General features: G+C 41.0%; 1 protein-coding gene across 1 annotated transcript in view; it reads left to right on the top strand.

The window, feature by feature from the left end:
* The window catches only part of LOC103158657 (collagen alpha-1(XXIV) chain-like), a 272,066-nt gene that overhangs the window by 62,884 nt on the left and 192,747 nt on the right, over positions 1 to 16,435 (top strand). The window lies entirely within an intron of this gene.

Raw genomic sequence — 16,435 nt, 5'->3', positions numbered from 1 at the left:
GTGTGGCTGGTCAATGATACATAGTTAAGAACTGTAAACAAAATGGGAGCCATAAACTCCACTGAGTTAGTAATATGAAATGCTTCCAGTTCTTGCTAAACACATGTATAATTTGGACTTCATATCTAGAGTAAGTGCAATTAGACTTATAGTAGACATATCAAGTTTGTTTGTGTATCCCTTAAAATATTGAGTTTGGCTTCAGGCTCGGTATGGAACCTCTCTCTTTCTTGAAAGCCTTCACAGAGCAGAAGCTCTGGGGGTAAAATGTTCTTGAATCGTATCATCAATTCCAGATGTCGTGTGAGATAAAGCTTCTGTATTTCACCCCAGTTTCATAAAGACACCCCAAGTCTAACTCAGAGTAACAGATGCAGTAGCAATGCCAGGGATATAAGTTGACATCTCAAAAAGTAAACCAGAGAACTAACAACTCCCTAGTGTCAGAGCCCTGGGCAGGTTCCAGGACAGGACTGTATGATGCCTTCTCCCTCTGTGCAGACTACAGGTTCTGATTCCACAGCTACTCTTCAAGGGTTGACGGTTTCTTTAGTTAATGGATAGTAGGTTTTCTAATTTAAAACACATTCACTGTTGACAGATCAAATATCAAACATGGCATTACACCTGGTTTTGTTGCTAAGGAAGTAATGGGTTGTGAAATACAGCAGCATATTCATGCCATCGCAAGAAGGACATTGTTTTGAGTAACAATTAAAACTTGAGGTTAATAAAAGTTTGCTTATATGAGCCAACCACTTTTATTCCATCATGTTTAATGAAAGCTTTTCTGGAACGGATACAATTTGCCTGACTTCTTTCACCCAGGATGCAGAATCTAATTGCAATGTAATTATTTTAAATAAGTATCGTTCTTAGTCCACCTGCAAACTGTCGTAACTGAAGATATGAGTAGCATCTGCCTGGGGGAGGGCTGCTCTGTCTCTTGTGTCCCTATTATTTTAATGATCTTCTTCTGCACAAAGCGTGGCTGTGGGTACACAGGTCTTTCCCTACTACCGCATCCAAAGATGTTCATTTTTCCTGTTTCTTTGAAATTTTATCATTTTTCATCAAAGTTAAAACATTGTCTTCATTATCTTTAATCCCACATTGCTTATAAAAGGTCCTGACCTCTAACTGCTCTGTTCTTCTTCCTTGTCTGGTTTATTTCCCAGAGGCATTACTGGTAGTCTCTCAAGGATTAGCACGAGGTCACTTGGGAACAATTTAACATCTACAATGTCTTCTAGCTCATAAACATGTGTTACATACATGACTGGATATGAGGCACTGTCTCACAGCAGATGCTCTGGTCCTTTGGGCCTTACAGCTTTCCTTTCTCTTCTTCTGCCTTGCTCCCTGAGCCTTAGGTGTATGGGTTCTGTTGTTCGATGTACTAATTGGTGGTGGGCACCCAACAATCAGTTGTTCTCTGCATTCTGACTAGCTATGGATTTCTGTGATGGTCTCCTCTGCTGTAAAGAGAAGCTTCCTTGATGAGGGGTGAGAGCTACACCTGTCTGTGAATACAAGGGTGGGTATGGAGAATGCGGTTGGGAATTATACCCATTCTTCTGAATGTCAGACTTCTTAGAATTGATTCTTTGTGGGTTTCACACCCTGCATCCTGATCCCATTCGTCTCCATGTCCTTTCTATGTGTCCCCTGCTCTTACAACCCCCCCAAAATAAAATAAAATTTAAAACAGAAACAAAAGAAACTAACATACAAAAACAAAACGAGAGGAAAAAAAAGAAAAATGTCTCATTGTGGAAACTGCAGTGTGGAAGCATTCTACCCTTTAGTCCAAACAACTTCACTTCTAAGTGTTCCTTGCAATGAGCCGTTGGTCTGGTTTGAGGCCTCTGGCTTCTGCTATACCTGGATAGTGGGCCCTTGCTGGGACTCTTCTGGCCTTGTGTCATGGAGATCCTGCAGCATAGGATCTGCAGGTCCGGCCCTTTCATGTTTCAACATGAACTTTGACTTTTAATGTAACTGGAGATTCAAGAATTTAAAGAATGTTTAATAGCAAATCAAAGCTAAAGTGATTTTCTTTTCATAATATATTTTTTTCAGGTAAAAGTTCTTAGTTGTTAAGTTTCTGTTTATCCCATAGGCTTCAAACAAAGATTTCTAAGCAAGAAAATGTAATTTTGAGGCTTGAACTTTTTGAGATATAAGCATAACAACAGGGTAGCTGGTTATAAAGAAGGAGGGGTTACAAGGAGACTAATCCCTCTAATTGCTTAGAAGGGTAAATGAGATGCAGCCAAGGATTAAGGGTGACATTGTATGACATCATCTGTGAAAGATAAGGATGCTTTCAATAGAAACACAAGGAATATAATTTACAGCATTTGAACTGTGCAGTTCATCTCAGTCAATTTGTGAGAGAGGGCTATAGTACAAGTTTCATATATTTACTTGACTAGTTGAGCAAAATACGGATCATAATTCTAAAATGGATACTAAACACAGAAGAAAAGCAAGGTCAAGGTGCTCGGAAATTGGTTCTTAGGTTTTGATATGTTGACACTGAAATGTTTTAGTGCATAGAGATTAATCTCATAATTACACAGAGGCCGCAGCCCTGGGGCTCAGAAGAGAGGAGTAGGCAGGTGCAGACAGAAGACAGGAGTCAGTAGATGTTATGTGAACCAATTGCAGCAGATGAAGCCATTGAGGGAGAGTTTGTAACTCAGGCTCTGAAAATAATAAACTTGTGTGCCTGTCTCCCAGAAACCTACATTCTGTGTCTACAGTACAATTGAAGGTTTTTTTTGTTTTAATTTTACTTTATTTACGTTTGTGCTTGTGTCTGTGTGTAAGTGTCTGGGTGAGTGTTTGTGTACATAAGTGGATGTGCCCACAGAGGTCAGAAGAGGGCATTGGATCCCTTGGAGCTGGCGCTGCAGGAATTTTGTAAGCTGCCCAATGTGGGTGCTGGGATCTGAACTCTGGTCCCTATGGTTTGAGAAGCAAATGATCTTAACCAGTGGGTTGTATCTTCAGCCCTATAATTAAGATTTAAGTTAATGACCAAAGGGCAGTAAAATAAGTTTTGTTGACTAAAACACACATTCCTGAGCAATTGACAATTTAAATGAAAAAAATCACAATATAAATTAGGAAATGTTTGAAATAAGATGCGAACAAATGACAATGACAAAAAAAAAAGTAAGTATCACAGCTAAAACAGCACATAGCAAAGTTCTTCCTGTAGAGCAAGGCAAATAAGGTGAGGTCTACACAGCATCCACATGGGGATTGAATCTAAAAGAGAAGGAAAGGAAAGAGATCAACAGGATTGGACTAAGTCACCAGAGGGAGGAGACGATGTATGAGGGTGTCCTGGGAGTTCCTAGAAGTCTAAGTAGGGGGTGATTGAGGATCTTGAAGGTAATGTCTGAGTTGTATTGATGCTAAAACGTAAAAAGACTTCTTGCAACCCTCACAGCAAGGCCCTGAGATCTATTTAGAAGAGGAAGCAGGAAGGATGATTTTAAGAGCCAGAGGAGGCTATGACTTTAGGAAACACAGGGAAGATGTGCGTATGAGCTCACAGCAGTTATGACAGAATGCACATGACTTGTGCAAGCTCCAGCCAAACAAAGACCCAGTAGAGAAGTGGAAGCAGAACTGTAATCCCAGTAGCTGATAGTATTTGACAGCTGCCGGGAGAGGTGACTGGGGGGGGGGACCACACACCAGAGCAGGTCCCAGCCCCAAGACTAGCTGGGCAACACAAGCTGGACTTGATGGGAAGAGAAGAGAAAAGACAGAGAGATAAGCTCAAAGTTGAGGTGGCGGAATGGGGAGATTGAGAGGGAGGTTTGGGGGGAGCTGAGGGGTGAATACTCAAAATATTCTCAAAGAATTAATAAAATATTTTAAAGACCCAAAACACAACTACTGGGTGCCACACATTTTATTGGTATGGAATTCAAATTTGGATATAAAAATTGCTAACAAAAGCCATGACATATGACCACTTATATGAGGTGCTTCTCTGACAGACAGAAACATATTCATGGTTCAAAATAAATATAGAAACTCATGACATAAATGGTTTTTTTTTTCCATTTTCAGCATAGATATCATGACACCAAAGTGGAATTCAGTGGCAGAGATATCTACATAGAGATTTGTGTGGCAACTTTTGTTAGTTATTTAGGTGATAGAAGATTTAAGTTAATAGCTTGGGGAAATAGTAACTAATGTTCTTATCTTCTAAGTCAAAATCAAGCAGTTAGGTTGAGAGTCTTGAGCCTTATTTCAAATAACCCTTACTTCAAGTGTGAAGTGGAAATATCTATCGTGCTAATCTCATCAGGTTACTTACTGTCTTGTTAACTCACATACAGCATATCAGGAGAAACAGGAACAACGAGCACTGGCTGCCATCATCACAACACTATAGGCAGGAGCTACTGTCTTAACTAAGAGAGGTGGGGGGCGCAGGAAGGGAGGGAAATGGTAGACAGGAGGAGAAAATGAGCCTATTTTGTTTAATATCAAAAGTTATCATTGCTTTAGGCAGAGCAGTAGCGTGAGCCTCTCTGATTCATGCTTTTTGAAAATATTCATTTTTCTAATACTTTGAGAGATGAGAGTAGATAGGGTGGGGATCATATGAGTGCAATTGCCTGATGAGACCAGAAGGGGGAGATTGAACTCAGAGCTGGAATTAGAAAGGGTTGTGAGCTCCCCAACACGGGTGCAGGGAATCCCACTCAATGGCTCTGGAAGAGCATCAAGAATTCTTAATTCCTGGACCATCTCTCCAGCCCCTGGTTTATGCTTTTAGAAGGTCACTTTGGGATGGTATGTGTACATCAGAGAATGAGGAGAAAGAGCCCTGTGACCAGAGAGATGATTTACTGTCAGTTAACACAACTTGATGGCACGGCACTAGGGGTCTGGACCAGAAAAAGTACTTGTTTAGTCCAGTAGAAAATTAAGTTTTGGCAATAAAACGGTGCCAAGTACAGAATTGTGACTTTCTTTTCCACCATCCTGGACATCACCATCACATAAAGAACTTGGACAGAAATCTAGTGCTGAGTTGGGTTCACTTAGGGTATCCCATGGGTGATTAACAGCAACAATAACCACATTTTATGTGCTGTATATACACAATGGAATTTTATTAAGCCATAAAATGAAATCATGACATTTGTAGGAAAATGGATGGCAATGGAAATTATTATCTTACGTGAACTATCCCAGACCCAGAGAGACAAATAGCATGTTTTCTTTCATATGCAAATCCTAGATCTGTTTGTGGGAAAGGACAGAGCGCTAGAGACTAGACAATAGGAAGGAAGAAAGAAGTCTTAAGTGGAGGTTAAGATGAAAGAAGAGATGGAAGAGTTACAGGATTACGTAATAGGAGCACAGAGGCCTTGAAGAGAGACAGGGGCTAAGGAGAGGGTGGACAGATCAGCAAAAACCAAGGGTGGGTGAAAATCATACAATGAAACTCATGGTTCTGGGTGTTAATTTAAAAAGTGAAAACTATAATGAAAATAAACACATTTTATCTCCATGTTCTTTATCACTGAAGTACCATTGTTTCAACCAAATGAAAGTGTTGCCAAACCAGGAAGATATTAGGCTTTGGGAAGAGACCCAGCATTCTTCCATTCTCTGCCTGGAAATTGTCTGCTATGTGGTTCAGTAACCTTGTGAAATTATTGCTACCTCTCCGTGCAGCAGAGCGTGGCAGAGGGACAGCATTCTACAGTGTTTATAATATAAAGTAACAAAAGAAAGCCACTAATATCTCTGCTATGGAAGTCTTCCAGTTACCATTTAATCTGAGAGGAGCTGGAACAGGCCAGGAGAGGATAAACAGCCCTTGGAGGTCAGGGTGAATCTGACCTAAAGGCAGAAATTTTATAGTAGCAAGAGGCTGAAAAGTAGTCTAAGCCAGGATGGAGAGAAAGCAAATACCTTTGACTAGACACCTCAGTTGATTCTACATTGGGGAAGTACTAGTTTTTATTCACTTATTTTTAAAATTTTAGGTTTATTAACTATGTATGTACACGCAGGTGACTTGCATTGCCCTTGGATACCAACAGAAAGTGTCAGATCCATGGGAGCTGGAGTTACAGGTGGTTGGGAGTTGGCCAGGTTGGTCTAGGATCAAACTCCTGTCCTCTAGAAGAGTAAAGTGCTTTTACCCTCTAAGCCCTCTTTCCCCAGTCCCTAGGTTTTATTCTTTTAAACTTTTTTGAAACTTTGTTATCTATACACTCTTCCCTTCCAACTCTTCCCCCACTCCCACCAAACACATCTCCCATCTGCCTCCCCTTTCATTCTCTCCCTCCTCCCTCTCGATTTTAGCTCTATTAGAGCTGTCCATATGCCCACGAGTGTGGAGTCATGCACTTGGGCATGAGAAACCTATCACTGGGCACCGCCCCCCAAAGAAAAGTGATTCTGTCCCTTCAGCCGCCATCAACTGCTTTGGCCTCCCAGCTATATTGGGGGTGAAGGACCCCCTCCTTCCTCAAGGCTGGAACTTTCAACTGCCTTGACCTTGTGCAGAGCCACAGCTACTGTGAGCTCTGGTATGTAACAGCCATGTCATGGCAAAGGCCAGCCTTTCATACAGCTACAGAACAGAGTAACAGGAAAAACAAAGGTGATTTGCGCTGGTGCTGTTCCTATGTCTTTACCCACATACAGATTCCATGTTTGTAATAACGCAATCTTTGTGACATGTTTTAATGGCTAAAGGTCCCATTAGCTTCTCCTTTTCAATATTTTTCTGTGTATACTTGAATTATTTTTCCCACCAAAAGTTTATCATTAGTCTTCTCTAGCTTCATTCAAAACACCATTGTTGTTTTTATTGGCTATGGTTTATACCAATAGATTAGAGAGTGTTGGTAAAATTATGCAAGTGAGTCATCCTCTCCAAGAACAATGCTTGTCTTTCATTTGCTCAAATCTCCTCTTCTGTTTTTTCAGGAATATTTACAATTTTTCCACATGGTAGTCTTGCACAATCCTTTTAAAATTCATTCCAATTTTATAATATTTAAGATTTATTTTTTTAATTTTTAAACTTTTTATTATTATTATTATTATTATTATTATTATTATTATTATTATTTTGGTTCTTCAAGACAGGGTTTCTCTGTGTAGCCTGGCTGAACTGGAAATCATTCTGTAGATCAGGCTGGCCTCAAACTCAGAGCTCTACCTGCCTCTGCTTCCAAGTGCTGGGATTAAAGGTGTGCGCCACCAACGCCTGGCTCCAACTTTATATCTTCATTGCAATTTTTGGTGGAGTTTCTCTACCTTTATATTCACTAATAGAGTTTGCATATGCACATAAAGATAATTGATGTCCCAGTGTAATTTAAGTTTTGATTCCTTAATATTTTCTTCTGAGTTAGACTAACCACATTTTCCTAGGACTTTGCAGGTAATTTCCAAACCCACATTGTTTGACTTCTTCTTCCCTGCTCCTTACCTTGATTCACGTGAGCTCTCATGGTGAGTTGCCTCTTGATGGCACTAATACAGTGTCAGAGCAGGAAGAACCTTACAACTTTGCCTAGCCCCAAAACTCCCAGGAAGAGTAGTGATTTCTCCTGATGCAAATTCAGGAGTCAGGATTAAATTATGTATGTATTTGACTACATTTTAGTAAATTTTATAAGTAGTATATTTATTTATTTATTATTTATTTTTTATTATGTATACAGTGTTCTGCTAGCATGTATGTCTGCTTGCCAGAAGAGGGCGCCAAACCTCATTACATATGGTTGTGAGCCACCATGTGGTTGCTGGGAATTGAACTCAGAACCTCTGGAAGAGCAGTCAGTGCTCTTAACCTCTGAGCCATCTCTCCAGCCCCTTTGACTACATTAAAAAAAAAAAAGATTATCAATTCCTATTTTTTAAAATTGGGAATGAGTATAACATTTGGTTACATATATATGCATATTGCATATGAACACATTATATCACTCAATGCTGTGTTTAGACAAATGCATGATGGCACATATCCATCATTGTAGTGTCATGAATAGTGTCATTGCCCTAAACCTCATCTGTAGTCTTCCTATTCATGCTGAAAATGACAGCGACCGGTTGTCTTTGTATTATCTCCATTGTTTGGGCACTATGTCGGGTAAAGTTGGAATTACAGCAGAGAGCATTTGTGGATAGGATTCTTCCCACTGTAATAAGCGCTTGATGTTATATTGCATTGTGATAAAGCTGTCATTCTGTTTTACTGAACTTGATCCTGTTTTCCTTTTGACCTACTGGTTGTTCACTTTTTTAAAATATTCATTGTCTACAAGACAAGAAAATAATACTTTTATCAGATATAAGTTCTCATCTATAAAAGTTTGCCATTTCTTTTTACATGTGTACATCTACTGTGTCTTTACTTAGTCTCTTTGATATGCCTAAATTTAAAAGAGGGAATACACCCGTTACAATCCAGTTGTTCAAGGGACCACAATTATTGTTCTTCACTCCATCCTCCACTGTCTACTTTATGCTTTCTCACTCTTGGCTGGTCTAGGCACCTTACTGGAGGTCTAACCTAAATGTTATAAGTAAAGGACACATACCAGGAGGCCCCAAGTTTTCATCTGTACCCCCCATGTATTCCTTCCTGCCTTATTGTGTAAAAGCCATCTCCTTGCTTATGTTTCTCTGGGTCTACTAGGCATGCCTGTAGAATGACTTGTCTTTCTGTTTGCTCATATATGACCACAAGTAGTTCAAAGAGCCCCAAGGCAGCCATAACTTTAGAATTTTCCAGGAATTTGTGGTGTTTCTTGTCAAGAGAGACACTTTTGGATACCAGGACCTCAGATCCCATAGGGTCTGGGATTGTGTGGCATGAAACATGAACTACAGTTTATCATGAGAATTACAGTAAATAGAACCACACCTCCTCCAACTTCTTGGTCTCTTTATATCTCCCCTATTTGGACAAAGTGCAAGGTAGAGGATTTTTAATGAATATGCCATGTGTCACTTTTGTTAAACCTTTAAAAGACTGCTTCAGTGTCCAACAAGAAAGACTGTCTTTATGTTTTAAAACAGCCTAAGGCCAGAAGGTTGTATCCTGGACCCAATCTCCTACCATGTGAAGAAGGCTCTGCTTCAGAGGCTGTCATCTGTGGGATTAGATGCTATGGATCAGGCATTCTGTACAGTGGAGTAGAAGCTCCAAATGCAGTACAAGCTAATGGTACCCATTGTCTGTGAAGATACTGCTAACCCTTAGTTGGCAAGGGACCGGGTGTAATACACTTGTCAATAAGTGACTAGCTGGCTTCCCGGGGGAAATGTGTTTGTCATACTGACCAATGTGTTTGTCTCTATTGCTAACAGTTTGGACTAAGAGCACCGTCAGTAAGTGTTGTCTGGCTTGGCAACGATCAGTCCATCTTTTGACCAATCCATAGCCCATGTTTTTCATACCTTGTCTATTTCCCTCAGATGCTACCCAGTCTAGTCTGAAAGTTGCCAATGAAGAAAGGCTAACTAATGACAGTTAGGTAAGACATTGTGTTGATTTTTAGTTGGTCTTTGACATGTACTTCCTGTTGCCAATGAAGGAAGGCTAACTAATGACAGTTAGGTAAGACATTGTGTGTACTTGATGTTTAGTTGGCCTTTGACATTGTACTTCCTTAATATGTGCTACAAAATCCTTTGCCCTTTGTGCATCGGCCTACATATACCTTCTATGACTTTAGCTATTACTCTTTTCTTCTCTTCTATGTCTCTTGTACCTGGACCTTTGACCAGTTGGCTCTACCATCCCACTTGAAGTCATGTCTCTCCAGGAAGAGAATGACCTGCCGATTTTTACATGTTAAGCAATTCTTTCCTCTCTGCTGGAACTCAGGATATCCATAATTGTGTTATGCAGTTGCTGTCTGTCTCCAGCTAATACACACTGAAGCTGACCCACCCTAGATCATGCTCAGCGTTTTTTTCCTGCTCTGCCTGGGTACATAAATCCTGCTCTGCCTGGGTACATAAGTCCTGCCTTTCCATTGCAACCTGTCCTGTCTTGTGCAAAGGATGGTCTGATGCATCTCTGAGGCTAAGCTGGAAGCCTGGGCTATCTCCGTATGCAGTTTTCTTGTGCCCGCTGAACCTGTCTGTATTCAATTGTGATTATGCAATTTTCCATCTCAATATATGGCTTGGCAGTTCTCATTGCATTCAGGAAATGTTGCGAAGTTTTGGGTGTGGGTTCACTTGATACTTCAAGGTCAAGCACTCCTGCTCTACCAAGACCTACTGCCACCAAGAGTTACTTTCCAAAGATCTTATATTTCCAGCTATGGATTGCATGGCTTCACTCTAGACTCCGGAAGGCAGCATGTCTCTCCTGCTGAAGACTGTAGGGAGCAGTAATGCATCTGACTGCATCCTCCCCTTCTCTAATGCCGCAGGGTCTTTGGGAGTGAAGCATTGACCGCAGAGCTGCAGGGGCTGCCCTTTAACTAGCAATCTTCAGAGTCCTCCGTATCTGGAAAGGAGTGGCACTCCTATGTAGAGAATGCTTTGTTCTCAGAGTTCAAAGTGGCCCATCCTTCCTTTTGGTGACACAATGCATAATATTGGGTTTCATTTGTCCCATGGGAGATAGCCCAGTGCATTTATGTTCACTGTACTCATAAAACCTTGGAGAACTGGCCATCCCTTAAAACTTACAGAAGTCTATTCTCACTGTCTGGAATATTCATGCAGTATAATGTTAAATGTTTAGTGGGCTGGGGAATTGTTGTGTAGCAAATTCTAATAGTTCAGACCCCTTCGGATTATGCTATTATGACAGAAGTCTAGGAACACAGGAAAACTTTAAGTGACTATTATCTAATCCACATGAATGTAAACTTTCTATTCTCTGTTATAATAAAGGAAAAGAATCCACTGTTATATCAGTAACTTCACAGCAAAGATGGGACGTCTAGTAGTCACAATGGCACTGCATCTGACCCAGCAGCTGCAGTTGAGGCTGTGGTAGAGTCTTGTCACTCCCCGGTGAAATAAACAATGTTCTACTAGCAACCTCCATCCTTATATCTTTTAGGTCTTTGACGACAATGTTGATCTCTGATATCCTCTTCATCCTTATCCAACACATGTAAACACACATGTGTGGATGGACACATACACCAAATACATATGTAAGACAAAAAATATGAAAATGTGTGTGATTGGCTGATTCTCGAAACTCGGAGTTCCACCAGACTCCTTGTTTAGCCTTCTCTTTGGATAATGTAATGTGTAGTTCATTTTCAGTAGGTCTTTTAGAAACAGTCACTAATAATCAAATGCTGAGATTAATTAACTTATGTCCTGTCTTCAAGCAGCTCATATTGTATTCAGCATGCCAAAAGTCTCCTTGCATTGTGTTTAATATTTGACAAAATGAAAATTAAATAGTAAGCCATTCTTGAAGGAGGAGGCACAGTTCAGTCCTTAAAGAAAATTGAAGTTTGGGTAAAAAAGGGTTTCCTTGCTGGGCCTCCAGATCTTTCCCATCTCTCTGTGTCCTCTCTTGGGCATGTATTCTTAGCCCTCTAAACAGCCATTGTGCTCTTATCCTTTGTGCAATTTGCCCTTCAGTCACAGCCTATTTTTAGTGAAAGACCAGAGAAATAGGCTTCTTTCTGGGAGGCAAGTGACTGGTACTTTAAAGTGATGTATTTCCTTCTCAAAGACAACTCCACTCCAACCCAAAATGGACACCTGACACTAAAGTCACAAAGAGGGTCTGGTTGCCCAATCCCAGGCATCACTTATTGAGCATGGGACAGTCTGTGGATGACTGGAAAATTCAGTACTCCTGAAGCTAGTCATACCATGTGATCAGGGACTGGCCAACAGTTCTTGATAGTTCCTTCTAGACAGGCAGCTCTGAGTCCTAGGCACAGTTGGTGAAAGCCAAGAGTTCGGAAGCTCTCAGAAGTGTTTGCATTTGCCATTGGCATTCACGAGAACTGCCCCTTAATGGAAGTCATGGATCAAAATCACCTTAAAGAACTTCACAACATATCTGTTCTTAATGTTTTACTTATTTCCACCAAGTTATGAAATAATGGCTTGGAGATCTGTGCATTTCTGTTCCTCATGCAGGGATATTACAGGTATGCTTTTAATAGAAATATATTCGATATTCAGGAAATTTTGCAGTTTCTCTAGGCATAGTAGCATCAATTTTGAGCAGATTGCACACAGGCTTCTAACTTGGTAGCAGGAGAGTGAGGGTGTTTGTTGATTCAGCTGTTAACTCCCCTGGGCTATTGCTCTTGCCAAGTATTTGAGTTTGGGATGCTGATTTTATAAATGGGGCCAGCTGTTTATCACAAAAGTGAGTCAAGACCACTAATCAAGGAAGTGCCAGGAGGGGCCAGCTAGTGGGGGGACCTCTTCTTCCATTAGGGTGGTCTTCATTCAAGACAAGAAAAGTTTGGCAAGTCTGTGCATAGCAAACAAAGGCATTGTGTTAATGTTCATGTTACCACTTCAGGAGCCTCTACTAGAACAAGCCAGCACCAGCCTGTGGCTACTATGTTAATGGTTATGTTAATACAGTGGATTCCTTTCACATACGTCAATTCCTTCCTTGATATCATTTATGATTTGGATTTGATTAACAATGTTTTTCCTTTAGTTGCGATTTTAAAAGTGGTACTAGTAGAGGCTAGAGAGATAGCCTAGTGGTTAGGAGTGTACGCTGCTCTTGCCGAGGATAGCCCAGTGGTTAGGAGTGTACGCTGCTCTTGCCGAGGATAACCCAGTGGTTAGGAGTGTACGCTGCTCTTGCCGAGGATAGCCCAGTGGTTAGGAGTGTACGCTGCTCTTGCCGAGGATGGCCCAGTGGTTAGGAGTGTACGCTGCTCTTGCCGAGGACCTGTGTTCATTTTCCAGGGTCTACACAAACACAGCAGCTTACAACCATCTTCCTTTCACTCCAGTTCTAGAGGACCTGATGCCCTCTTCTGTTACGACAAATCTTTCTGCCAAAAGCCGCCTGAGCCCCACCGCCCCGTGTGAGCTTTACGCCAGCCGCCCGCCTGAGTTAGGGCCCAAATGAATACACAGAAACTTGTATTAGGTACAATGCTGCTTGGCCAATGACTAGGATTCTCATCTGTTAGCTCAGACTTAACTCTCATAAACCTATATATTTTATAAGACTTATCTTATCGGACACCTTGTTGGCGTCCTCCCTTGAGGGTGGATCACATCCTGCCGCTGGAGGAGGCGAAGGGAAAAAAGGGCCCTTCCTGTTTCTCCTTGCTTAAATATGAGTCTCCTTGCTATGTCACTTCCTGCCTGGATCACCACTTCTCTACTACATTTTTCAGAATCCTCTTTGACTCCTAGTTCTGTCTAACTTGCTGTCTCATTGGCCAAACAGAACTTTATTCAATAATCAATAAGATGAACATACACAGTACATACCCCATCACTCTTCTGTCCTCTGTGTGTTCTGTACCCACATGCTCGTACCTACCACACACACACACAGAGGCATGCACACACGCACACACACACACACTCACACACACACACACACACACACACGGGTTCACACTCACACATGTATGCACACGCACACACACATGCACATGCATGCACACACGCACACACACACACACACTCACACACATACACACATGCGTTCACACTCACATATGTGCACACACACACACATGCACACAGACACACACACAATTAAAGTGGTATTAAAAGAGCTCATGTGATTAAATCATTTCCACTATGCCCTTAGCTATCTATACAATGCATATTGCAGAATATATTTTAACCTATCATCCATGGTTTGAAAAAATGTATATTCTTTAGTTGGGAAAAGTAAGATGTACACAGTAGTGAAAGCTTCATGTGAAAACTAAATGAGTGGTTGTTACGCTAGAGGAATAAAGTCAGTTAAGATACATCTATCTTCCTCCATGAGTACACATCATACTGGAATGGAGAAATATACTATTGATCATGATATAACATGCCTGGTACTAAATAGCCATTGTGATGGCTATTCTTGACTGGTGATGGTTATTCTTAGTTGCCAGTGTGACCACATCTGGAATGAACTGGGCATACCTATGGTGGATTTTAACTCATTAAATCATTTGAAGTGAGAAGACCCACTTTTAATCCAGATATTTTGAGGTAGAAAGATTGACTTTTAGTCTGGGCCATACTTTCTATGGTAGCCTAAATAAAGGACATGGAAGAAGAGAGCTCGCTCTCTTTTTGCCTGCTTACTTTCGCTCATGCTAGTGTCTCTATTCATTCACTGGCATGAGAGCCTACCTCTTCAGGATTCCAGCACATAATTGAAGACCAGCTGAGACATCCAACCTCATGGACTGAACAACTACTGGATTCTTGGACCTCCCATTGGTAAACAGCCATTGTCGGATTACAGTCTGCAAGCCATTCTAAAAATCGTGTGTGTGTGTGTGTGTGTGTGTGTGTGTGTGTGTGTGTGTGTGTGTGTTCTTTCTATCTGTTATGCTCCTTTAAAGCAGTGGTTCTCAACCTTTCTAGTGCTGCAACCCTTTAATAAACACATGAATAAAATAATTATCATGTTACCTGTAAAATAATTCAAACCCCAAACTTCACTGAGCTTTGCCTGGGAAGACATTCAGAGAATAAATCTTAAGTTTTTTACTCTAAAGATCTCTTTTCATCATTACAAACCTAGGTACCAAGACAGCATGCTTATCTAAACCATCCAATCCTAGTTGTTCTCCTTGTCAGCTTGATTGAAGTATAATTAGTGTGTAATGATAAATCTTTCGGCCAAGCCACCCGAGCCCAGCCACCACATGGGTACCCAAAATAACACATAGATCCTTATATTAGGTACGATGCTGCTGGCCAATGACTAAGATTTCTTATCTGCTATCTCTGTCTTAATTTATCACCATAATTATTAATGTATATATTTAATAAAGACTTATCTGATCGAGGACACCAGCGGCATGTGTCCTCTCTTGTCGGGCTCACATGGTGGTTCCCAGAGAAGAGAGGAGGAGGGGGAAGAGAGAGATTTCCTGCTTGCCCCTGCTTATATTCTGAGTTTGCCTGCTTTGTCACTTCCTGCCTGATCACAATACTTCTCTTTACTACATTTCCCAGAATCCTCCTGACTCCTAGTCCCACCAAACTTGCTTCCCTATTGGCCAACAGTACTTTACCAACCAATAAGACAAATATACACACAGAAGGACTTGCCCAATCATTAGTATATAATAAATTGCATGCATTTAAATTGTACAATTCAACTTTTTTCTTGGTAGAGGGCCTCCTATAACCTAGGCTGGCCTTGAATTCACTGTGTAGCTGAGAATAACCCCCAACTCCACATCTTCTTGCCTCTACCTCCTAAGCACTGAGATTATAGCCCTGCACTACTGCACCTGAAAAATTGCCTAGTTCTATTTTTAAGATATGAATAGATTGTGAAAAAAACATCTTCAAAACCAAGTGAATTGAGATCTAATCAATCTTCCAACCCCTCACCCTTCTTATTTACCTTCGTAGTCATTTTTTATCCTCTCATCTTCTCCCAGCCTGCTAGAGTCCATCTGCTTTTTGTCACTGCTGATTATCGAAGCCTACATAGCAAATAGCAGGGTGGTTTGTTTTAACATTCTAAGTTTGGTACAGCTTTCTTCACAGGAATATGTGTGGACTTCCTGCCTGGTCTTGTGAGTGCCTTTAAGAGTGATATCAAAGATGTTTGAGTGCTGTGTGGAACCGGGGTGAACTGCTGCATCGTAAGGAATGGCTTTGTCTATTGTTTGAGGACTTTCTCTGCTGGGCTTTCACGACTCTGCACATATGGGAGTCAGCTGCAGTGTGTTTTCTGTTCAAATGCGTGGAATTGCTCAGAGAAGAAAGTATATGATGAGGAGTACTCAATTGCAAATCTTTTCCAAAATACCATAATGGAAACAATCTGGTTTTGAAGGCATTTTAAGTCTAGAACAGCAAAGGGGGAGATGAAGGAGAACCAGATACCTCAATGGGGTCTTCGCTTTGCATTTCTCCTGGCAGAAGCTAATATTCTCTGATGTGGTTTTCCCTGAAGATAGAGAGGCTCATTCTTTAGCAGCAGCTCCATGCTCTGTGCTTGAGTTTGGTTCCTATAGTTTACTGGGAAAACAACTTCATTTCTTTTGCCCTTTCAAATATTTTTGTTGGCATTAGCCTTTGGATGGCTTATTCTCGTTTGGAAAAAGTCAATTTAATTGACCTTTTAATATCATTACTTCCCTGCTGGACTCACCATATTGCTGAAATGATGCGTGTTTCTAAAACTCAGAGGAACAAAATCCTGACTGGATCTTGGGTCTCTCTCGATCCAGATCCCCCTTGTTGGGCC

This window comes from Cricetulus griseus (genome assembly GCF_003668045.3).
Source record: "Cricetulus griseus strain 17A/GY chromosome 1 unlocalized genomic scaffold, alternate assembly CriGri-PICRH-1.0 chr1_0, whole genome shotgun sequence".
In the NCBI taxonomy this organism is placed as follows: domain Eukaryota; kingdom Metazoa; phylum Chordata; class Mammalia; order Rodentia; family Cricetidae; genus Cricetulus; species Cricetulus griseus.
The sequence above is the reverse complement of the archived record's forward strand: the minus strand, read 5'-3'. Positions and strand labels throughout refer to the sequence as shown.